The sequence below is a fragment of the Rousettus aegyptiacus genome, unplaced genomic scaffold, assembly GCF_014176215.1.
Source record: "Rousettus aegyptiacus isolate mRouAeg1 unplaced genomic scaffold, mRouAeg1.p scaffold_m13_p_3, whole genome shotgun sequence".
Taxonomy (NCBI): domain Eukaryota; kingdom Metazoa; phylum Chordata; class Mammalia; order Chiroptera; family Pteropodidae; genus Rousettus; species Rousettus aegyptiacus.
Genome location: NW_023416306.1, coordinates 155,200,573 through 155,225,866, shown reverse-complemented (window position 1 = coordinate 155,225,866; position 25,294 = coordinate 155,200,573).

Sequence of the window (25,294 nt, the reverse complement as noted above, 5' to 3'; positions counted from 1 at the left end):
CACTTAAGCCTTGAGATAGCTGTAGCCTATGAGAAGAAGGCCCAGCTAAGCTACAACCTGGATGTCTGACCTAGAGAAACTAATATGATAAATGATGTTTAAAGTCACTAAGTCTTGGGGTAATTTGTTACACAGCAATAGATGTTAATACGTAGTCTGAGGAGAAGGAGAAAGGAAAGCCAGGCTGAAGATAGACGAGAATGAAGCAGATCCACATAGAGAAAGAGAAAGAGAAAGACAGAGGGAAACTTAGTAGACAGAGTTCCCCTTGCACTGGCTTGGATGTGGGAAGACCAACTGGAGGCTCTTGCTGTCATCAGGCAAGAGATGATGATAGCTCGAAGTAGGGCAGATGCGATGCCCTTTTCTGTGATGGAGAAGACAAGGGGAGCAAAAATGTTCAGGGAGAAAATCAAGAGAGCAGTTTTAACATATGGCCAATTAATATATCACATCATGAAATTCAATTCGGCAAATGCTTATCGAACTGTTTCAATTCTCTCCCAATGCCACAATGCTGAGGAAGATGAGCTCCTTGTCCCCAAGGTACTCAAAAGTTTGGGGGAGGAAAGGCAAGCAAGACAAAACATGTGAAGTGCTATATGTGGCCTGCGAGCAGAGTGCTGTATGTTGAAGAGAAAAGGGAGTGATCAATCGAATCTGGGAAACTTCTCGGAGGGGTCATGAATGCGTGCACTGATCACATCTATGGAAAAGTGCATTTCTGGGCATGACAAAGACATAAAGGGAATTCAGAGTAATAAAATGAATGCAATTATATGCTCCGTGTATTCTTCCTTTTCTTAGAGGTAATAAAACAAGTCTTTAATTTGGGAAAACATAAAGGACTTAGATCAAAGGATGTAGGAAGATTTAGGAAGATTATGGGAGGCAATTTGGAGGGTTCCAAGTAGCCTCTGTCCACTTTTAAAAAACAGATCAAGGCATGAGTTTATATGAAGAAAACGATAGTCTGGCTAAGTCCCAGTTATAGGTGGAGGCTCTAGAAACAGACAGACTTGGCTTCTCTCAGTATACTCCAACCCTGTCATTTATGTTATGAGACCTTGGCCAATTAGTTAACCTCTCTAAGCCTCAGTTTCCTCATTGTGAAGTGGAGATAACAAATTGTTTAGTTTGCTGGAAACATCTTTAGTACAAGCCTTGTTAAATACTTCACTACATGCATTACAGAATGGGTATCACTTTCATTCACTGAAAGAACACTGCGCTGAACACAAGATCATAATTTTTATTGAAAGGATTAAATTAATAACATTGCAATGTTTCTTAAATGAGGAGCTAAAAATAAGTTTTCTTAGTCTTAAGAATTTTGTAAAATTATATATTTTTTAATGTAAGAGTTTTCAATTGGATACCAGGCTTAAAATTCTAATATTAACATATTCCAGATCATCCGACTGATTGCCTCATAATTAAGTCCTGGTGGAATTCACAGTTTTGTATGCCATTTGCACAAGTGTTGGCATCAATAACTATTATTGTAATGACTTTAGGCTAAGAGAGGGAGGAAAGGAAGAAGGGAGGGAGGGGGAGAGGGAGAAGGAGAGCAGGGGGAAGAGAGAGAGAGAGAGAGAGAGAGAGAGAGAGAAGGAGAGAAGGAGAGAGAGAGAGAGAGAGGGAGAGAGAGAGAGATGCTGCTCTGAGTTAAAGATAGACCAAATGATGTCACATCACACTGTATGAATGGAAGCCTCAAGGTGGTGTCTTGGTGTCGTTGGTGTCAGCGCAGTGGTTAAACAGAGGAATTAGTGGGAGAATTGAGTCATTGCTCAGCATGAGGGAGCAGTGATGTGACAAAAGAACTTGCACCACGGTCATTCACGCCAATCCACAGTGTGAATAGCTATTTGGTTTCAACAAACAATGTCATCTGTCACATTAAATAAACGATGTTGATTTGAATTGTTTTGTGTTGTACTTTTGTTTGCATTTATTGTATAAATTTCATTTTGTTTTATAGTTGTTTAAACACTGTTAGCATAAAAAGCTAAAACCTAGTTGTATGTCAATACATACTTAAGAAACAAAATGATTTTTAAAAATAACTTACATCAACTCTGGGAGTCCAAGAAAGAACATTTTTCCTTTAAAATGAGGCCATATATATTAGTCAGATTGTTAAAATACAAAATAAGTCACATAAAGTGTTTAGCAGGGTGTATAGAAATGGTAATCATTATCAAATCTGAAAGAGAATACTGGCTTCCAGTTCCAGGTACAATGGAGTAAGCATATTTTACCCTGTTTCTCTCTTTGATTGAAGCTGTAAATCTTGAACAGAATGCATGGAGCAGCTATTTACTCTCGGAGCACTGCTTACTCGCAAAAGTAATCAGGGAGTTTACCATTTTTCCATCTGGTATCCCCTCAGTGAAAACTCGACTCGGCCCAAAACCCAGAAGTACTGTGGCACAGAGACTGGGTTCCAAGAGAAGCCTCTACCTCTGGGTTGGGGATCAAGAAAGGGCACAGCCACTATGGAAAATAGTCTAGAGTTTACTCAAAAAATTAAAAATGGAGAGGCACCTAAACACGACATAGATAACAGAGGTTTTGCTCATCCCTCTTGCGACCACATCAAAGTTGGGACAGAAACATGAAGCAAATAGCAAGCAAAGCTGCCTGAGATCTAGATGAACAGAAGCACTACAACTAAGGAGAGAAATAATTAATCACCCTGCAAAGGTAGAAGGTGGGAGGGGGTTAAAACACGAGGCTGCCCGGTCTCAAGCAGCTGAGTGGGACAGAGACTGTGGCAGCAGCAGCCAGCAGCTGCAGATGCCTCTTAAAGTGGCCGTGCTCTGATCACCAGTGCCTGGTCGGCTGCTTAGGGGGCACCAGGGGGACGCTGAGCTGTTGGAGTGAGGTCTGGAGGTGAGGCTTTCTCCTGGGTAGAATTGCTCGTAGTATCCATTGCTACTCTGTTGAGTCCTCCCCACACCCAGTATGCGGAGACACTGCTGCCATAGCTGAAGTGTCATCAAACTGGATAACAGGTCTCTCCACCCAGAGGATTCCCTGACACTCTGCCTCCCCCAACTCACGGCCCCACCCAAGCCACATCCAGTTGTGTCCTCAGTGAGTCCAGTGCTCCTTACTCAGCCAACCCCAAGACCCACACTGGTGGCAGCTGGCCTCAATTTCTGGCATGGCTTCCTGAGGCAACTATAAGCACAGCATCTGTGGATTGCTTGCTGAATCTTAACAGGTGGCCCTAGAGGGGCAGAGGCTTGAGCTAAATTTGGCCTACGGCTGAACCCCTCTCAGGACTCTGCCACTGGACACCTACTTCACAAATCCACACTAATAAGACTGGGACACTTAGAAGATTTGCTCAGTACATAGAAACATAGACTGAAAGGCAGCCAAAATGGGAAGGCAAAGAAGCAAAAACCATATGAGAGAACAGAACAGAGATCCAGGAAAATGGAGTCAAGCAATCTAACGGATACAGAGTTCAGAACACTGGTTATAAAGATGCTCAATGCACTTAGGGGAAGTGTAGATTAACTCAATGAGAACTTTCACAAAGAGATAAAAAGCATGAAAATGGAAATGGAAATTATAAAGGGGAACCAGTCAGAAATGAAGAACACATTATCTGAGATGAAGAATATATTAGAGGGAATCAATAGAGCAGATAAAAACGAGGATCAAACTACCAATATAGAGGATGGAGAAGCCAAGGACACTCAATCAGAATGGCAAGAAAAAAGAAGCCAAGACTATAATAATAATTTAAGGAGCCAATGGGACACAATTAAATGTAGAAACATTCAGGTCACAGGGGTACTTGAAGGAGAACAAGAAGTTGAAGAGGTATCTAAGAAATAATGATGGAAAACTTCCTTAACCTAGCAAAGAAAATAGACCTACAACCCCAAGAAGTTCAGAGAGTCTCAAAGAAGGTGAACCCTAGAGGCCCATACCAACACACATCATAATTAAAATGCCAAAGGGTAAATACAAAGAGAGAATCTTAAAAGCAGCAAGAGAAAAGCAGTTCTTACCTACAAGGGAGTACCCGTAAGACTGGCAGCTGATTTCTTGAAAGAAACTATGAAGGACAGAAGGGTCTGGCACAAAATACTCAAAGTAATGAAAACACAGGATCTATAACCAAGAATTTTATATCCAGCAAAGCTATCATTTAGAGTTGAAGGACAGATAAAGAGCTTCCCAGACAAAAATAAGCTAAAGGAATTTATCATCACCAAGCCAGTATTACAGGAAATGTTGGAGGGACTTCTTTAAGAGAAAAAAACATGTATCAAAAACAAGAATAGAGAATGGTAATAACTACATTCCTATCAACAAGTACCTCAAATGAAAAAGAATTAAGTGCTCCAACCAAAAAATAGAGTGGCTGAATAGATAAGAAAACAAGACACCTACATATGCTGCCTACAAGAGACTCCTTCAGATTAAAAGACATACACAGACTAAAAGGAAGGGATGGAAGAAGATATTGCCTTGGTGGACCTATAAGGTATTGCACTGAAGGAAGTTAGTCATATAGAGAAAAACAAATATCACATGATTTCACATACATGTGGAATCTAAAGACCAAAACAACAACAACAACAACAACAAAAAAGAAACAAACTCATAGTTACAGAGAATACTTTGAGAGCTACTAACTTGGAGGAGAATTGGGAGAGATGATGAAAATGGGTAAAGGAATTAAGAAGTATAAATAGTTACAAAATAGACATGGAGATATAAAGTATAAGGGAAGTAGTTAATAATGTAATAAATGTGTAGGGGGAAGAAGGGTACTAGATTTAGTGGGGTGATGGCTTTGTGAGTTATATAGATCTCTAATCACTATGCTATACAACTGAAATTAATATATGCCAACTATAATTTAAAAAACAGATTGAATTGTACAATGTAAATACAAGCAACTCATTATCTATTATATTTCAATCAAGCCAGAAAAAAATTAAAAATGAATCTACTTTTTGACCTGGCAGTTGCACTTCTGAGTATTTATCCAAAGAAAACCAAAATAATAATTTGTAAAGATCTATGCACCCCTATGTCCATGGAAGCACAATTTACAATAGCCAATATATGGAAGCAACCTAAATGCCCATCAACAGACAATTGGATAAAGAAGTTATAGTTCATATATACAATAGAATAGTACTCAGTCATCAAAAAAAAATCAAAATAAAATCCTATCATTTGCAACAACACAGATGGACCTAGAGGTTATTTTGCTGAGTGAAATAAGTCAGACAGAGAAAAATACCACATGATTTCACTTATATGCAGAATCTAAGGAACAAAAAGAACAAACTAATTGAAAACAGACTCATAAGTATAGAGGACAATCTGGTGATGGCCAGAAGGGAGGGGAGTTGGGGGGCATGGGAGAAGGCAGTGAAGGGTTAAAGAAGTACAAATTCGTAGTTGACAGATGGCCATGGGGATGGGGAGCATGGCATAGGGAATGCAATCAGCAGCAAGGTAGTGGCTATGTGTAGAGCCAGAGGGAAGATAGAGTAATCGGGGGGGGATCATTTTATAAACTATATAAATGTCTAAACAATGTACCATATCCTTGAAACTAATAACAAAAATAAATTAATTTTAAAAATAGAAAGAAAGGGAATGCCTAACATTCAGAGAGAGTACAGAAATTTTCCTAGACATTTCTCTTATACTCCAGGCCCCAAACAATCCTGTGGTAGCAACAGAATCCCACAAGAACCAAAACTCAGAGGAGAACCTTTCTCTACTATTAATGAAGCTATGGTCTCAAGAGGATGGTGAGAACCTGCACTGCTTTCTTTCTCTCTCTGTCTTTCTACTCCTTGGATACACTTGTGAGTGTGGGTGGCAAAATAAGGTAAAAAAAAAAAAAAAAGACAGAAAATGGAACCTCGGTGACTCAGAAGTAATGGGGAGGTTTAGGAGAAAAACAAGTTTAGGAAAATGACCCTATGTGGTTCACTACAAATTCTTAGGCTTGTCTCCAAGCTGCTCAGGCATGGATCCGATTTCAATCAACATGCCAAAGAGTTTGAGCACTGAACTAACATGTAGATCACCACCCGGGTCCTAGACCAACTACTGGGTGGGACGCATATGGAAGAGATTCAAGTAGCACACAAAGGATTTAGAAACCATACTGAGATGGGAACAACAGCCCACAGAAAGTAAGTTGGAACTTGCAGCCTGAACCTGACCAGATCAATTGCCTATTAAAACAAAAATATCAACATTGTCCATAAGCCTTTGAAAATCCCACAGTTCAATAACAAAATATAATAAATCAGGATACAATCCAAACTTACCTGACATATGAAGAACTAGAAATTTAAGACTCACTTGGAACATGGTGATCAATAGATGCCAACATCTAGATAAGACAGATACTATATTTACCTAATAAAGGCTTTAAAGCAGATATTATAAAAATGCTCTAACAAATAATCATTAACACTCTGGAAATTAAAGTAAAAAGAGAAAGTCTGGGCAAAGAAATAAAAGACGTAAAGAAGAACTGAATGAAAAGTTTAGAAATATAAAATACAGTATGGTCTCAATAGCATGATGGAGATGACAGAGAGGACTGAGTCAACAAACTAGAAAATAGATGAATAAAATTATCCAAAATGAACAACAGAGATAAATGAAATGAAAAATAAAAAATGAATAGACCCTTCGGAATCTGTAAGACACAAACTGAAGGGCTAATATTTGTGCTATTAGAGTCCAAAACAGAAAGAAGAAATAGCATGCTGCTGAAATTTTTTTGGAATACATAATGGCCAGAAACCTTATAAATCTGTGGGGGTGGGGGGTACAGGGGGGACTATAAATTTTAAAAGATCAGAAAACCCAAAACAAGATAAATCCAAAAAACCCATAGCCAAATACATCATATTCAATTTGCTAAAAACTAAATTCAAAATAAAAGCCTTGAAAGCACCAGAGAAAAACAAACATTATCTGTAGGAGAACATTGATTAAAATAACTAGATTTGTCATAAGAAACCATAGAGATCAGGAGGAAGGAGCACACCATTGCGAAAGTACGGAAGGAAATAAGTGTCAACCAGGTTTCCATACTCACCAAAAAATATCCTTCAGAATTTAAGATGAAAGAAAAACATTCTCGGATGAAGGAAAACTAAGAGAATATATTGCTAGCAGACCTGCTCCAAAAGAATCGCGAAAGGAATTTCTTCAGAAAGAAGGAAAATAGTACCGAAAGAAAATTTGGAATGTCAGAGTGAAGGAAGAAAGGGTAAATAGCTCTTTAATATAATAAACTATTCATCATCTCCTAAGTTCTTTCAAATATCTTTGATTATCAAAAGAAGAATTATGACATCATCTGGTGACGTTTTCAGTGTATGTAAATGTACTATGTAAGATAACTATAACATGAAACAGGAAGATTAGAGAGAATGATGCAAGATTTCTACATTCCTTCCAAAATGGTAAAATACTGACTCTAAGTAGTTTGCGAAAAGTTAAGATGTATATTGTGATCCCTAGAGCAACCATTAAAAAATGTACAAAGAGATATAATCAAAAATAAATTAATCAAAGCGAAACACTAAAAATTGTTTAAAGAGTCTAAATAAAAGCAAGAAGGGCATTGGAGTGGAGGGCACAAACAGAAAACAAATAATAAAAGGGTAAATCTAAACCAAAATTATCAGTGATTACATTAAGTGAAGATTAAAAGACAGTTGTTGTCAGAATAGATTTTTTTAAACCAATGACCCAATTATATGCTTTCTACAAGAATTTCACTTTGTACATAACGATATAAGTAGGTTAAAAAATAAAAAGGGGGAAATGTATGCATGTAAACACTAAACAAAAGAAATTCAAAGTGGCTATATTAATATCAGACAGCAAAGATTTCAGAAATAAAAAATTACCAGGTGTCAATTCACCAAGAAGAAATAGCAGTCTTAAACGCGCACCTATAACAGAGCTTCAAAACACGTGAAGAAAAAAACTAATAAGAACTGAAAGGAGAAGTAGGCAAGTCTATGATTATAGTTGGAGACTTCAACACCCTTAATGATGCTAGAACTAGTAAATAGGAAATCAGCAAGAATATAGAAAAATTAAACCACATCATCAAACAATAGATACAATTAACATCAAACAATAAACAATCATCAAACAATAATCATCATCAAGCAATAAACACAATTTATAAAGCACTCCATCCAACAACAGAAGAATACACACTCTTCCCAATAGTGTAGTCCATCCAAGAATAGCAGAATATATATTGTTGGAACATACACAAAGATAGACCATGTTGTAGGGCATGAAATAAACTTTAACCAGTTTTTTAAAAAATGAAACCATACCAAAAAAATGTTCTCTGACCATAATGTAATTAAACTTGATCATAATAACAGAAAAAAGAAAGAAAGAAAGAAAAAGAAAAACAGGAATATCTCCAAATACTTGAAAATTAAACAACACACTTCCAAATAATCCATGGGCTAAAGAGAAGTCTCAAAGGAAATTAGAAAATAATTTTAACTAAACAAAAATGAAAACATATATCAAAATTCATGAGATGTAGCTAAGGACATACTTGTAGAGAAATTTATAGCAATAAAAGATTATATTAATTCTAATAACAAGTCAATAATGTGTCCACAGTAGGAAATTAGAAGAACAAAATAGAAAGCAAGCAAAAGGAAGGAAATAATAAAGATAGCATATAGCAGATAAATAGAAAACAGAAAAAATTAAGAAAATCAAAAGCTGGTTATATGAAAAGATCAGTAAAATTGAAAAACTTCTAGAGGGACAAAAAAAGTAGAGATGTGAATTATTAAAATCGGGATTGAAAGATGTGCTATCAGTCTAAACACCACAGACATTAAAAGGACCATAAAGGATTACTATAAACAATTCTACACACATAAATCCAACAACTTAGAAGAAACAGGCCAATTCTTCAAAAACCACAAACTACCCCAATCACCCAAGATGAAATAGATAACCTAAATATTACTATAACTATTAAAGAAATAGAATTTATAATTTAATGTCTTCTCCCCAAAAAAGTAATCCACAGGACTAGATGATTTCACTGGCAAATTCTACCAAACATTTAAAGAAGAAATACAATCCTAGACAATATCTTCCTAAAAGCATTACCCTGATACCAAAACCAAAGAAAGTACTCCCCTCGAACCAAAAAAAAAAAAAAAAAAAAGGAAGAAAGAAAAGAGTAAAGAAAACTAGAGACCAACATTTCTCATGAACATAGCTGCAAAATCTTCAAAATACAGCCATGTGCCACATATAACGTTTCGGTCATTGCCTGCAAGATATATTCAATAGGTGCTTGACCCAGCAGAATGCACATGCCTGGCGGAGGGAAAATCATTCAGCTAAGACCTGAATTGCCTTCTCCCCAAAACCAAAAAAGAAAAGTGGAGTGCTCCTACTTCTTTTCTTTTCCCACTCTCTCTCTTTCATCGTTATTCCCAGGCAGCAAATCTCACAAAATTACTGCCAAGACTTTGAAAGAGAGACTCGAGAAATTTCCACATCTCTGTCCAGAAGACCCTTTGACTTAATACTCTCATCAAAACCATCAAGTAGGTACTTGTATCGTTTATGACTATTTAGGCTGCAAGGAACAGAATAACCAGTTCACAGCAGCATTAATAAACAAGGGTTAATTTTTCCCACATGAAATATGTGCAGTTAATGGCTTTGCCCCGTGATGGCAGGACCCCTGGTTAGGTGTCTCCACATTCTCTTGGTAGCAAAATGGTTGTCAAAGCCTTAGCATTACCCAACAAATTTTGGAAGCAGGAGACCACATAAGCAAGGAGGTTCTTCCCAGCCACTAATTACATATCAGGAAAGAAGCAGGTGTCAGAGCAGAGAAATACTCCTCGTCTGCCTTCTCTTGTCAAGGAGGGAAAATCTTTCCCAGAACCACCCCAGAAATCCTTCCTTTTCATTTCATTGGCCAGAACCAATCGCATGTTCACTTCAAGATGAGGAACTGGGCCTACCTCTCCAAAGATCATAAGAAGTGATACCTGAGCAAAATTGATATTTTGTTGGCAAGAAAAGGAGGCAATAAACAGTGTCTGCCATGGGACTGTTATTATATCCTCCTTTTTACAGATAAGAAAGCTGTAGCTTAGAAGGGTTAAGAGAATTGCCCAAGGTCGCCCAGTTGGTAGGTGCTAAAGCTAGATTTCGAACCCCAAACTGTCTGGCTGCCAAGCCTGTGTTCTGAATCTCAGTGTTGGAATGTGGCTGATGCTATCATCTATTCCTCCCCTCACTGGAGCAGCAAGCCAGGAGGGCTGGTGGAGATCACACCGCTAACGACAACCCGAGTCTCAGAAAAGAGAACAGAGCAAGAGTCCCGCTGTAGATCAGCATCTAAGAGCCCCTGCACCTGAGTACCTACTGGCAGGGAAGAGCATGTCTCACAGCTCCATCTTCCCGTGGTTCTGCCTTCCTTGGCTTCTCCCTACTGGCCTGTTTTCCTCCTTGAACAGGCATTTAGAGACTATAAAGGAGAACAAAGCTGGGGGAGGAAGCTGGGCTAGAAATTTGCCCCTCCGGCTCACTGCCTGCTCCTGCCACTCTAGGCCCCTTCCTTGGCCCTGTTCTGTCTGCACATCTCCTTGTTGGTTTCTCCGGGGATCCTGATTCCCCAAGTAACTCAAATGTAACTCAAAAGTCATAGTATATTACTCTACTGCAAACATAGTCACTCCTAAAGTGAAGGTTGCAGACTGTATTTCAGTGAGAAAATAAATTAGCAGGTAATAAATTTTCCCTTTTTTCTGTGTTCCTAGTGGGCTTTGAAATTAGCAGGAACCAAATGTCACATTAATTTCATTGTTGGGGGCCAGGGCTAAGGGTGACATCACAGTATCCCATGAGATTGAAATTTGTTAGCCTAGCTTAGAAGTAGGCAAGGCTGAGGACCAGTGGGGCAAGGGAAGTAGACACTATTCATGAGCAGGTCCCGTGCGAAATCCTTTTTGTTTTTTTCTTGATCTATTTCTCAGGAGGAGAGAGTTAGGTCTCTATAAAGTTAAAGGTATTACAGTTTCAGGTATGGGCATGAAAAGACTTCCCAAGACTTTGGTTGTGTTCTCAACATACCCCTTGTCCCTCCATCCCCATTTCGAGAGGCCTTGTGAGGGAAGAGCATCTTGTTGTGTCTAAGTGATGGTCTCTCCATTCCAAAAGAATTTCTGTAACATTATTGAGTGGGACGAGGAAGGATTAGCAAGTCCTTGGCTTACTTGAGCAATAAAGATATACTGCCATGGGCCTTTTCATTTGGAACTCAGTCTCGGTCAATATCAACATCGTAATGGCAAGTCGATAAATCCAGTATCAACGACAGTGGAAGAGGTGTCAATGCCGGCTGCCGGCAACTTGGTTTATGGTGAATCAAGACCTCGAATGAGGCTTTAAATTTGCTGATGCTTTTTTTCTGTGGGGTTTGTTGCAGCTCACCCAGCCAGATCGATTGGATGCGTCGTGCTGGGTAAGAGGAAAAGGTTTGTGGCTCTTGGAGTATCAGCAAGTTCATTTCACGCTGATGCTGCCACAGAGGCCAGGGGAAGGTTTACCGAAGCAGCATTCATCAAGCCAGCCAGTCGCCCACGATATCCCTCAGGCTCAGAGCAGAGGGACAGAGAAGAGAGGGGGCCGGTGGCTGGCAATTCATCTGGAGAATCATGGCTTTCTTGGGTAGTGAAGAGAGGAAAAGATCTGGAGGCTCTGATGGCTCCCACAGCCAGGAGAGGAGCCAGATGTGGGCAGTGGCCTTGTTCACTTTAGCCTTCAGGAGCTATTGGGGAGAAAGAATATTTTTCCTTCCCAGAGTTTGTAGCAGATTGGCTACATAAATGGCCCCAATTTGCCATCCTTCCCACACCATGTGCAATGTGACTTGGTGGTTCTGCTCATTGAGGGGTTGAACCTATTTGTCTATCTTACTGTTTTTTGAACATAACCTGCCTTATAACTTATTTTGACCAATAGAATGTAACAACAGGAGTGATGGCATATCAGTTCCAAGCCTAGGCCTGCCTCTCTCCCTCTCTCCCTCTCTCCCTCTCTCCCTCTCTCCCTCTCTCCCTCTCTCCCTCTCTCCCTCTCTCCCTCTCTCTCTCTCTCTCTCCTCACCCTCTCCCTCTCCCTCCCTCCAACATGAGGACAAGATCAGATAGCCTTCTGGAAGATAAAGGAACCTGTGGAGAAGAGCTATCTCCCCAGTTGAGGTCATGTCAGACCAATCAGCCTCCTGCCCACCTACAAACTAAGCACAGATGTGTAAGCAAGCCCTGCTGAACCTAGCCGAGGCCATCCCAGATAAGCGGAACTGGCCAGCTGATTCATAAACCTGAGCGCAATGATAAGTGGCTGTTTTAAGCCAGTGAGCTTCGGGAGGTGGTTTTTATGTAGATAATTGAGGCAGGGTTCATCCAACTGTTTTATAAAATCACCCCGGGCCCTGAACTTTAGGGTTTTGATTATCTGAGAACCAGAGTTCTACCAGTTGGTGCTAAATACATGAAATTGTACACTATACGCATTCAACAAAAAAAACACAAGGCCAGTCAATCCCTTCCCCCAAATAGACTGCCAGCAAAACACAGTGTACACTTGCCCAATCTAACGTATTTTCAGGGGCAAGGTCACGATTTCCAAGATGACCAGCGCAGCTCTAGCTCCAGGACTGTGGGCATCATTTTTCTTCTGGAATGAATGAGCAAATGCCCACCCAGCCTCTACCTCCTCACTCTGCCTCTCTGAGTCACTAAACCATGTAGTGTCAATGGCAAAGGCAAACATTCCAGGTTGAATAGATAATTTGCTGTAACAAATTACCACTAACAGCACCTTAAACAACACAAATTGTTATCTGACTGCTCTAGGGGTCAGAAGTCTGACAGTCTGACATGGGTCTTGCTGAGATAAAATCTAGGTGCAGTTAGGACTGCCTTCCTTTCTGGAAGCTCTAGGGGAGAATCTGTTCCTTGCCCTTCTGGCTTCTAAAGACACCCACATTCCTTGGCTCATGGTCCTTTACTCCATCTTCAAAGCCAGCAATAATGGATTGAGTACTTCTCATGCCACATCTCTCCATCCTACTCTCCTGCCTCCCTAATCTACTTTTAAGGATTCTGGTGATTACACTGGACCCAATCAGATAATCCAAGATAATCTCCCCATCTCAAAGTCCTTAACTTTAAACATATCTTCAAACTCTCATTAGCACTGTAAATTAACATAGTCACAGTTTCTAGAGATTGGGACGTGAACCTCTTTGAGGGCCATTATTCTGCCTACTACAATGTCATTGTGATTTTATATAACAAGGAATAAAAGACAGGAAGCTTTTTCTTTTTCTTGAGTATCTCCATAGAATCGATGGGTCTACATCTGGAATTCTATGAAACGAGCTGTTAGAGAAGAAGGGAGGAATAGAAATGAACTGGGTCAATAGCATCCCAAAACTCATCCACGAAGTTGTAAGCATCCCTCCCTCCATGACACAGTGGTCTCACTACTATGGAAGCAAGATCTAGCTTCCAATTCTACGGCAGGATTAGACAGCCTCAGTCCACAAGGAATGCAGTTCTTCATGATGCCTCATCCTGCACAGAACTTTCAGAAGGTGGTGACACCTTTCAAGACAAATCTAGAGAGGTTATTCAGGAGCTATGGCAGACTCTGCAACCAACAAGGAAGGTCCTTTCCCTCATTTACTGAATTTTTGTGCTAAGAGATGAGGGGCCACAGAGATTAAACTTGCCCACAAAGAGGTTACAGACTAGGGGATTACACAAAATAGGCACATAAATGACTATTTTAATTTTTACCAAGAGAAAACATCACAAGAAACTAACATAAAATGAGATGAAAGTTCAAAGTGTGAAAAGATGGAAAGGGTGTGTATTGGATGGGAGAGAAGAGGAAAACAGAAGATTCTGGGAAGACTTTTTAGAAGAATTTAAGAAAGTAAAGCATGTTATAAATTTTATAGTTTAAGCTGGGGCAGGCGAACATGCTCTGCAAAGGGGCAGATAGTAAATATTTTAGGCTTTGAGAGTCATATAATCTCTGCTGCAACTATTCAACTCTTCTGTCGTGGCGCAAAAGCAGCCATAGACAAGTAAACATATGAGTATAGCTGTGTTTCAACGAAAATTTATTTGTAAAAATAGATGGCGGCCAGAATTGGCTCACAGGTTGTGGTTCGCTAATCCCTGTTTTAAGCCATGCTGTAGGAATGCCTGAAAGTTAGCATATTCATGAAAGGATTTATAGAAGATACAGTGTTTTGGTTAAGGTGTAGTGAATGGATAGAAGAATCAAGAAGGTAAAAACAAAAATTTTTAAGAAATATTAAAGAGACCAGGACCTTAAGGGTTTCAAATAGGAGTTTTCAGATAGGGCGAATACTTGAAATACAGCTAGTTTGAGTAGGATTATTTTGTGGAGAGCCTCAATAGACAAACGAAGAAGTCTAGATGTAGGACGACGAGAATGAGGGACACACTGATAGTTTTTGAGCTGGAAATTATAACACGCAAATATTTTTCAAATCTCTGAGTGAGTTCAAGGATTAGCCGCTGGGGCCATGAAAGCATGCAAAGCACAGGGCCTGAGGATTGTCTCCACAAGATAAAACACTTGCCCCCAGCCAGCGAGTAGTCTTGGTGCCACCTGCTTCCACACACAGTTGGGGCTGATCTGTGCCTTACACAGAGCTAGGCCCAGAGGCCCAGAAGATTCTAGGTGCCTCCAGGATCTGGGTTTGGCTTCCCCAAAGCATCAAACATTTTTACTTCCTGCCCTCTGCAAAGGGGACTCTCCCTCCATCTCTTCCCCTGCTTTCTCCTCCGCCTCCTCTGCCCCAAAGCCCTCCTGCTGCTGTGAACTGCATGTTGTAACAAATGAGTTACCAAAGGCTCCAACAAGCTGCTCATCGTTATCCCCAGCAGGAGAAACGCAGTGGACCTGGAGTTAGGACCTTGTTAGAGTTTGTAATGAGCTGATGGAAAAATATTTCTGCCTGATTAGAATCCCTAATGAGCTGCTGAATACGGTGAGCAGGGAAGGTCAGCTTCCAGCTCTCTCCCCTACCCCTCCCACACCTCTCCCTGCTCCCCAGCAGAGCTCTAGGCAGGAAAGGGTTCTTTGCCAGCAGTTAAAACCATAAAAAATAAACACAAAGCAGCTCCAGACACTCCCTGCCCATCCTTCATCTCCCTCTTCCTAGGAGGATACTTCCATTTTATTCCTTTGTCCATGCACCCTGAACACTGCCACCTGCTAACATCCTAACGATGCCACCTGGACCTCTCCATAACTGGTCCCCACTCAGAGAGAGATGGAAAGGTAGGAGAACACAGCGTCTGACCAACCACTGGAAATGTGAGAACACAGGCCAAGTTCCCACAGCGGCCAGCCAGACAACATCTCCAGTTTTGATCAGCTTCGAGTCAGAGAATATTTTGATATTCCCATTTGCTTCCACTTAACCGGTTTTAGATAGTGCCTGGGTTTGTTCCAGAGTGAGTTGATTCACCGCATGGGGATTTTTAGAAGAACAATGAAAACTTACAATATATTTTGAGTGTAGTTCGTGGTTCAACAAAAAAATAATAATAATAATATTAGGGTTCAGTTTGGAATTCCAGTTGTGCTTTTGTTCAAGTCCCTATGTCAGAGGGACTTGAATTTTGGAAAAAATGAGAGATTTTCATGTAGTCCTGGACTGTGAATTCAGGGGAAAGAAGACATTTTGTGATGGTAGGTATAGAAAGTATCCCAGGATTTGGTAAAATACCCCTCGGGTTCTGTCCGTGGGGTACGGCTCAGTCTGGCCCCTTTACCTGGCAGGGGCAGCTCCTGCTTCATTCCTAAGGGATTCCCCACTTCTCCCAAGAAGGCCCCTGGCTGTGCCCTCCCCAGAAGCAGGCTTCCACTCTAAGCTAAGTCACAAAGCACTAAACTTTTTAGCTCCCACAAAGCAAATCACAGCAGAGCAGTGGTTCTCAGCCTCGGCGGCACGTTATTATCACCTGCAGTTCTTTAAAAGATGCCAGTGCCAGGGTCCATCCCCAGAGAGTCTGATTTCACTGGTCTGGGGTATGGCTTGGGTATTGGGACTTTTAAGTGTACAGCTAGAGCTGAGAACCACTGGTCTAAAGCAATGCTTCTCACACTTCAATGTGCATATGAATCACCTGGGATCTTGCTAAAAAGCAGGTTCTGATTCAATAGGTCTGGGATGGGCCTGGGAGTCTGTATTTCTAATGAGTTCCCAGGGAACGCCCATGTTTCTGGTCCTTGGACCACTTTGAGTAGAAAGGACTTAACATATCATCCTGAAAGCTACTACACTAATTGGACACTATATTTGCCATGATTCTGTCAACTGCAATCAATAGACATCTAACTCAATTTAGAATAATCAAAAGGAGGAATTAACTGGTAGAAATAAATGGGAAATCCTAGAGTGGGGCTGGCTTTAGGCATGGCTGCATCTAGGAGCTCAAATTATGTCACTAGGACCTTCTATTTCTATTTTGCTTTGCTGCAATTTTGCTTCATTTTCAGGCAAGTTCTCTGTGTGGCAACGAAGATGACAATCAAACTGAGGCTTACCTCATTTACACGGGAAGTGCAGGCAGAGAACGATGCCTGCTGCTCTCTCCCCCACCATCCATAGTGGTCCCTGAAAATGACTCCTAATCCTCACCTTGGGTCACATTCCCCACTCTGGACAGGGATGGGCAGAGTTCCAGGGTTAATAGCCTCACCTGAAACACAGGTACTGGGGCATGAGACTTTCCCAAGGGTGAGGATACAGAGCAAACCGCTGAGGAGCTGATATCCCCATGAGCACCAGTTACATCCCAGAAGCACTTGAGATTTCCTGTACCATCTCCCCTTCTCTTGCCATGAGCTCTCACCAGCATTACTCTCTGCTCCTCACAAATAGGCTAAGGTCTTCCCTATTACTCAGCAATTTGTCCCTTAGAGAGGCTTTCCAGTCAGATGCTAGTATCCCGGGCAGGTAGAGACCAAGAAAGGGGTTCTTAAAACTCCAGCTGCCTCCATCTCTTCTGGCCTCCAGGCCCAGGAGAGAAGGAAGACCGAAGAACAGACAGCACTTGAGAGATGGAAAAAGCGTTCAGAGAGCATGTGGAATCCTTCCATTTTATAGATGAGAACACTGAGTAGCTGCCTAACTAAGAGCACCCAGGCAAAGACTGGCAGAGCCAGACCTTCAGTTCAGGTTCTCTGACCCCAATCCAGCACTTTCCCATGATCCTTATGTTGCCTCCTCTGAGATCAGAACCTGTCTAATATAGACTTTGGGCCTCCTTTGGTCTTAAACCTGTTTTTGGATTTAAGGAAAAAGGACTTGGATGAAAGTATCTCTGTGCTCTCTAGCCCGCTGTCAAAGATAGGGTGTCCAGCCCTCTGCTACCTTCTCGAATTCTCAGGAGTAAAAGCGTGTGAGCTGTGTACAACCACAGGGGTCTGTGTGGGGGGTGGGGGGGGAGTGAATTCAGGTCCCCAGTGGCTTTGGGTTCTGAGCACCCAGCAAGAAGGAAATATTGCAAAATCCCACTTAAAAGAATCCTCAGACTCCTGAAAGCAACTTTCCAGCTGACGGTTTATTACCCTTTAATATTATTCATAATAATAGCTAATATATAATATGTAATATATGACAGGGCCGTTCTAAGTATTTTATATAAAGTAACTCATTTAATCCTCACAAAACCCTATGAGGTAGAAATGGTTATTTTTCCCATTCTATAGATGACAAAACTGAAAAGGCAGAGAAGTTGGAGAAGTTGGTACCACATATATGTGATGAATTAACTTTCAAAGCATTTTCCTCTTTCAGTGGTCACTTATTTGTCCCTCAGCCACCTGGGAGACCGGAAAGGCATTAACACCTTGATTTTATAGGCAGAGTAATCTACCATCAGAGAAGATGCAAGTTTTACCTAAGGGAACACACCTGTCCTAGTGTCTGCAACAAAGCCAGCATGCTGCCCCCTAGAGGTTGCTGCTGCTCCTTGCCCATGTCCTGGGCCCCCATCTCCTTAGAGACTTTCCCATGTTAACTGGCCGAATTGGTAGAGGGTGACATGTAAGTAAGAGCAATCGAGAGGGAATCACAGAAGAAGCTGAACTGGCCTGGGTTTGAACAAGAGGGAGGATTTCAGTAAGTGAAGGGCCTAGGAAAATAAATTCAGCATTTATTAACCACTTACTATTTCCTGAGCATGAAACCAAAGCCTGGTCACACTCAGAAGTAATCACAATAACGATAGCTACTGTTTACTGAAAGCTAGGCTTAGGGCAGACACAGGCTCACAAAATCTCTTTACTTTTAATCTTAAAAGGTAGGCATTCTGATTTCAATTTTATAGGCTATAAATGTGGATCAGTTTAGCAAACACCTTCGGAGAGCCAGTTGTTAGACATTCACCAGGACACCACTGCACAGCTGGTAAGAAAAGGAAGAGGCTGGGCCTTGATGAATTAATACGCAGGAAACAATTAGAATAAAACCTGGCACATGGTAAGAACTATGTAACTATTAGGTTTCATTCATCAATTGCAGTTACGTAGTTTTTAAAATGTTTGTTATTTAAAGAAAAATATAAATTAGTTGCCGATATTTTTAAATCATATTTTTGTGTGAAAATCCAGATATCTAGATTGTTTTAAAAATTATAAGATCTGACCTCACTTTACCTTGTGGCAATAACCAGCTAGCACCAAATCCAGCTGCCCCGCCCCTCTCCTTATATTGTGCCCTTTAGATGACTGCTCTCATTTCACTTAGCACTCCTCCCCTCCCCAACACACGCACACCCTGCACTGGTGGGCATCTGAGTTTGAGACTCCTGCTCAATGCTCTTAAAATGCACAGATTAAATATGCCAGGATGGATGATGTACCAGCCACATGTTCATGGCAGGCTTTGTACCTGCTACTGCACCCATTTAAAGATGAGGAAGTTGATCTCAGAGCCTAACTATGCCTAACTCGGTATTGAAAGAGTAGGGTGTTTTGTGCTGGTCTCAACCTATCAATAACCAGTGTTGTGACTGGATTAGCCTTTGTGGTTCTTATGATTGCAAGATGCCCTTCGGCAATAACCATTAGGAAACTGAAAAGACACAGGTTTGTTACTTACAAGACAGGGAAGCTACACATCACACCTAGGGCCACACCACAAGGTCTTGGGTAGAGAAGGAGAGAGCTCATGCACATTGGCCTAAGGTTATGCCTTTATTGGGGTCAAGGGTGGAGGTCTAGGGTTTCCATAGCTTACTCTTTTTTGGTGAATTTAAAACATAAGAGCAGAAATTTAAAACACGGTAAGAGAAAACAAACAAGGAGACCAAAGGGTCAGTTATCACAATCAGCCAAGATCTTTCAAACAAAGGAGGCTCAGCGGGGAGAGGCAGCCTGACTCTACTCCACCTGCTGGCAATGTGTTCATCAGAGACAGCCATCTTTGAAGTAGATGTCTCTGTGAATGCATACCTGGGCAGTCAAAGTTCAAGTCAGGCACTTGCCTTATAAAAAAGGTGGCATAACAGCTCAGGGCTCACACTACTCAGGGACTCAGAGCTCAGGCCTTCTGGTTCCTAATTCAACACCCACCACCACCTCTAAACAAGAACCTTCACTCAGAAGCAGGTCAGGGAGCACTCACAGTGTCGGGGTGGGGTGGGGCAGGCTCTGCCTACCCTTTCTGGCCCCCTGGACATGATGGACCGAGTGAGATGTGGCTCTCAAGTAGCCTTGCCAGATAAAATCCAGGATGCCAGTTAAATCTGAAGTTCAGATAAATGACCAATGTTTTAGGATAAGTATGTCCCATGAATTATTCAAATTCATTGAATTTCATTCAGATAATGAATTATTTTAGTACGAGTACATATGTATGTTTCAAATAATGCATGAGACATACTTAACCTTAAAAAATTCGGTAAATGGGACAGCCCTACCATGTCCCAGGGCCCTCTGCTAACCCAGCCACGAGGAAGCCAGACCAAGGGAAAGAGGAGGAGGGACGCTTCAACTTAGGGTTGTTCAGGAGCTCTGACAAAACAGCCCTCGCCACCAAAGGTGAGAACAGTCTTTGCCTTCCTCACCCTGATGTGAGGAGTCACTACCGGTCTTCATGTTGCAAGTAAGTGCTGGGGCTTCCACAGGTCTTCGTCCAGCCCTGCTGCTACACGCAGTCACCAGGAAGCCTACCCGAGGTGTCAGAAACCAAGAGGCTAGTTGCCAATTAATTCAGTGTAGGGTTTTTTGTGTGTTTTTTTCCAGTGCTGAATCTACAGCAGGCTAGAGCCCAGAGTGAAGCTCCCCTCGCCCTCAGCCAGGGCATCCCCAGAGAGGGCCCCTGGGCAATGCCCTCCCCTACTAGGAGCAGCTAGTCTGTGGGGCTGGCTGGGGGAACTGGGGCGGGGGAGGGGGGGTTGGGGGCGGGGCTACGCCTGAGGACTGCGGGTGGTCTGGGCTATCTCAGGCCCCTTGCCTGCCAGTCTGCCAGCTGCACCCTTGCCCACAGGGAGGCTCACGCACCCTCCTTTCAGTAATGGTCCATTAACTGTGCCAATAGAGGGCATTCTGATCGGCCCCCTACAGGCTCCTGCTCAGGAGAGGCCAGCCAAGTAAACAGGCTACAGGGAGCACAGGAGGGCAGGAACACACACACACACACACACACACACACACACACACTCTCCGCTCGGGCTTGGGCCCAGCTACCCACTCCGCCAATTCCCCCCCACACACCCACTCCCCAGGTTCATGATCAGGCCCGTGGCTGTGCCAGCTGTTCCAGGTGGAAGGTGACAATGCCAGTGGGAAGACGTGCCAACCTCCAGTCACCACCCCTCGCGCCATTCCCCAGCTCCTAAAACACCAGGCTGCTGGCCAGCCAGAAAGCAGAAGGGCCCAAGGCAAATTTCTCTCCAGAAGGGGGGCTGCCCCTACCCCTGCGCAGAGGCAGACAATTACGGCCAAGAGATGGGGCAGATCACACCTCCCGGAGAGCCCAGGGCAGGAAGAGGCTGCCCCACCAAACGGTCATAGCCGGGTTGCTTTTTTGTTCCAAGTCTCCCTCGCCCCCATCCCACCTTCATCCTCCGGGTCTAGCCATCATTCAGCTAACCCTGTGTGTCTCACTGCCTGACGTGTCGTTTGTTTGTGCCATCTGCCTCGCCTCTTCACTCCGTTCACTGCTGCACTCCCAGCAACTACAACAAACAGTACCTGACATGCAAAAAAAAAAAAAAAAAAACCTCTTAGTAACTGTGGTAGACACTCTCATAGCAGTTGCCTCAGCTGAACAGAGCTGCCTTGCCCAAATCACACGGTCTCTTCCCAGGCTGGCCCCATCCTTGGACGGATGGAGGTCCAGCATCTGGGCCACACGCAGGACAACTCTGAAGAGAAGCCTGTGGGGCTGGCTGAGGCTGCTGGTGGCTCTTCCTTTGCCCACTCCTGCTTCTGTTTCCTCCTTTCCACAGGGGTTGGTGTAAGGCCTCTCCTTAAACAGCCTGCTCCATAAACTCAGCCTCAGAGTCCACCTCCCCAGAGGCCAGACAGTGACACGTACTTGCAGGATGACAGAGGGAGGAAGGAAGAGCTCTGACTCTTTACTACTGATCGCCTTTCACATCCAAAAAAATACCTCAAATCCGCATACTGCTTCCACATGCGAAGCTGCCACAGTAATCAAAGCCACCACTCTCTCTTGCTTGGAGCCCTGCGTCACCTCTGCAGCAGACCCTGCTGATGCGCACCCCAGACCCTCTAGCCTCCTGAGTTCACCTGCAGCTGTGGTGGAGGGTCGCTGAAAAGCTGGCCCGTTCCCACCCCAAGGGGCTCCTCTGCTTAAGGGCTGTCTCAGCCCAGACAAGGGCAGCCTAGAAGTGTTGGGGATTTGATGCTCCCTGGGACACTCCTCAACCAATGAGAGCCATAGATAAATCCCCATTCCCACCCCTTGGGAGAACAATGCTCAGGCATGTTCCACAAGACTACTCAGAGGTTCCCAATGGGATTCAGCCCCCCTCCCCATCACTAACCCACCCTTTATTTATTGGCTTTTCTTTCTTCTCGGTTCTCTCATTGTCTCACTTATGCTTCCAAATAAAAACTACCTACACCCAGATCCTGGTCGCAGAGTCTGCTTTTGGGGGAGTCCAAACTGGACGAGCCTCCTAACCAGCTCCCTGACTTCTACTCTTGAGCTGTAAACTTCCGTAAAAAGCACGGCAGGGACCTTGAACTTCTTTCAGCTCCTTTCATGCCACAGGGTCAATTTATTCTTTCATTCAACAGCTATTTGTTGCGTGCCTACCATTTGCGGCATTGGAACACAGCAGCAAACATGAGTCAAAAATCTGTGCCCTCATGGAATTAACATCCCTCCCCCCATTCCCACACTCCCCCCGCCCTCCCCCCCCCACACACACACACTGCACAAACACTTGCTTCTTTTGTCTCCCTCCTACTTACCAGTTAAGTCTCAGCTCACCTGTCCTGTCCTCAGGGAGATCTTACCCACCCCCCTCCTTTCCCTTTTAAGTCCACCCTGACACCATCCCAACGATAACTGCCCTCAGAGAGCTGGTTCCTTTCTCATTACACTTGTCATCAGATTCGTTTCTTCCACCATCATGCACAAAACAATACAATGCCCTTTTCGCTCTCACTGTATCCTCTGCCCTCAGCACAATGCCTGGCACCTACTGAATGAAGGAATGAAGGACCTAATGGCACCTTTGTCATGAGTGAAAGGTAAAAGGAGAAATGAGAAAGTCATCCTCATGAATGGACAGGGAGGGACAGCTAAGGAGCAAAATTTCACAGTAATCAGCGCTGGTGACTGAGGTGACCACAAATTTTGGAGTCCTAGACCACCCAGGAGCAGCAAGAATGTCCCTGGGGCTCGGGGCGAGTGGCAAGGGGAAGAAACAGTGAGATGCAGAAAGGGCAGACCACCAAAAACTAACCATTTCATTCCCCATAATCTTCCAGCCGCAGAATGTCTGCAATGGGCGGTATCTCAGGACGCGGTCGGTATTTTCGCGGCAACCCCTTTGCCGGAAGCCTTTTTGCCGCAAACACGTTTGTTGCATAACTAGTTGGCCGTAAGGCAATTTTGCCGTAAAAAAAAAAAAAAAAAAAAAAAAAAAAGATAAAAACTGGTTGATAGTTGTAGTTTTGTTTGCTTGGTTTCATTTATCCATCAAGGAAGTTCTCGCGGTTCCTCCCACTTTCATTTTATATACAAATCTTAGCTAGCCCTCATAATGGTCTATATCAGGGGTCCCTAATTCCTGGGCTGTGGACCAGTACCGGTCTGTGGCCTGTTAGGATGGGGCTGCACAGCATGAGGTGAGCGGCAAGTGAGAAAGCAAAGCTTCGTCTGTATCTGCAGCCGCTCCCCAGCGCTAGCATCACCGCCTCGGCTCCACCTCACATCATCAGGCATTAGAGTCTCATGGGAGCACCAGTCCCTGGTGCCAACAAGGTTGGGGACCGCTGGTCTTTACCAGGACAGAGCAGATATGGTGGTGGTCTTAAAATAGCTAGCATTTCTTGCAGATGATAATGATGTCCCTGGAGAGTGCATTTTTTATTTTGAAATACACTAAATTGGGTGGTGAAAGAGAGGCCAAGGGCCCTCTTTGAGGGTGCATGGTTGAGCTTACATTTCCCACAGCACAAAGATAAATGCTTAGGCACAAGCCACAAAATAAAACCAGCTATTTGCGCAGTATTGCCATGACTCTACACACATTTTAGGTGTATTCAAATATTTTATATTTCATAATAAAGTCTTTAATTTTGTTATGTGCTTTTTGATGTGCTCTTTAATTTTTCGTGATTTTCTTTTTTATGGCAACGTTGCCTTACAGCCAGCCACTTAGTTATGCAGCAAAACCGTTTGCAGCAAAAATGCTGCAGCAAAGATGTCTATAGCAAAGATGCTTATAGGGAAAACATCTAGAACGATCTCAGGGACCATCTATTCTCTCATTCACAGGTGACAAAACCAAGACCCAAAGACACGTACCAGAAAGGCACCTATGATTAGTGACAAGCCTCCAAATGCTGAGCTAGTTGCTCATTGTCTTTTAAAATCTGAGCCGCAGGCTGGCCTGTTCCAGGGGTAGACATAGCTTCCCATACACAACGCATTGTTCTCAGAGAGGGACCTTCCAGGCTGTGTATCAGCGATCAGCGATTTGTAGGATGATTATACCCCTCTCCTTGTAGCCTGGCACTCCCATATTGTTTTCTCCCAACAAAGGACTGCTGTGGGGATATAACCCAGAATCCTGCTTTCTAGAACTCAGGCTTTGGATTCCAACAGACTCTCTCAGGGTTGAACCCTTGCCTTATACCTGCATGTTCAGGACTCAGAGAAGCTCAGTACCCCCAGGGTGCTCCGTGCATCCCGAATGTCACGCAGTCAGTCAAGAATCGCCTTCCTGATTGACACTGTACAGTAAGTAGTAGGCTCTGCTCACTCATTTTGGTTTTTGTCCTAGCAATAAACTCATCCCAAGCTGAACGGCAGACTGTCAATGATGACTGGGAAGTGTCTCAAACAAAGTCTTTTTATACCTGGTCTTCAGTATATGAAAAAACTGAACAAACATACTGAAAAAATAATAGCTCACATTTATCGAAGGCTTATTATGTGCCAAGACCTATATTAAATACTACATTGATTTTAACACAATAATTCTATGAGATAGAAATTTTATCAACCCCACTGACTTACGAAGGAACTGAGGTTTATCAAGGTTAAGTGACTAGCCCAAAGTCATGAAGTTACTGGGTGAATTGCAATTCAAGCCCAGGTGCATCTGACCCCAAGCTCGGAACTTCCTCCCACCACCAAACCACTCACTCTGTCCCAGAGATCGATTTGGTTCCAAACACTGAAAGGGAGGCTAAATGTGGGCCAGGCACTAATGTCTCGTCAGAAGATGGTATCCCAGAGCCAGTCAGTCATCAATAAGGCTTAATGATACCCAGGTAAGGAGAAATGGTGACTGTGGCCACATGACACAGAATCACCACCCTCAGGTGACCCCATGCCTGCCTCTGAGCCTTGTTGTAGGGACTAAAGCAAAAATTCTGAGGCTATGGAGCATTCAGCCCCCTTCTCTGCCCATCCTCTTTCTAGCTTCCC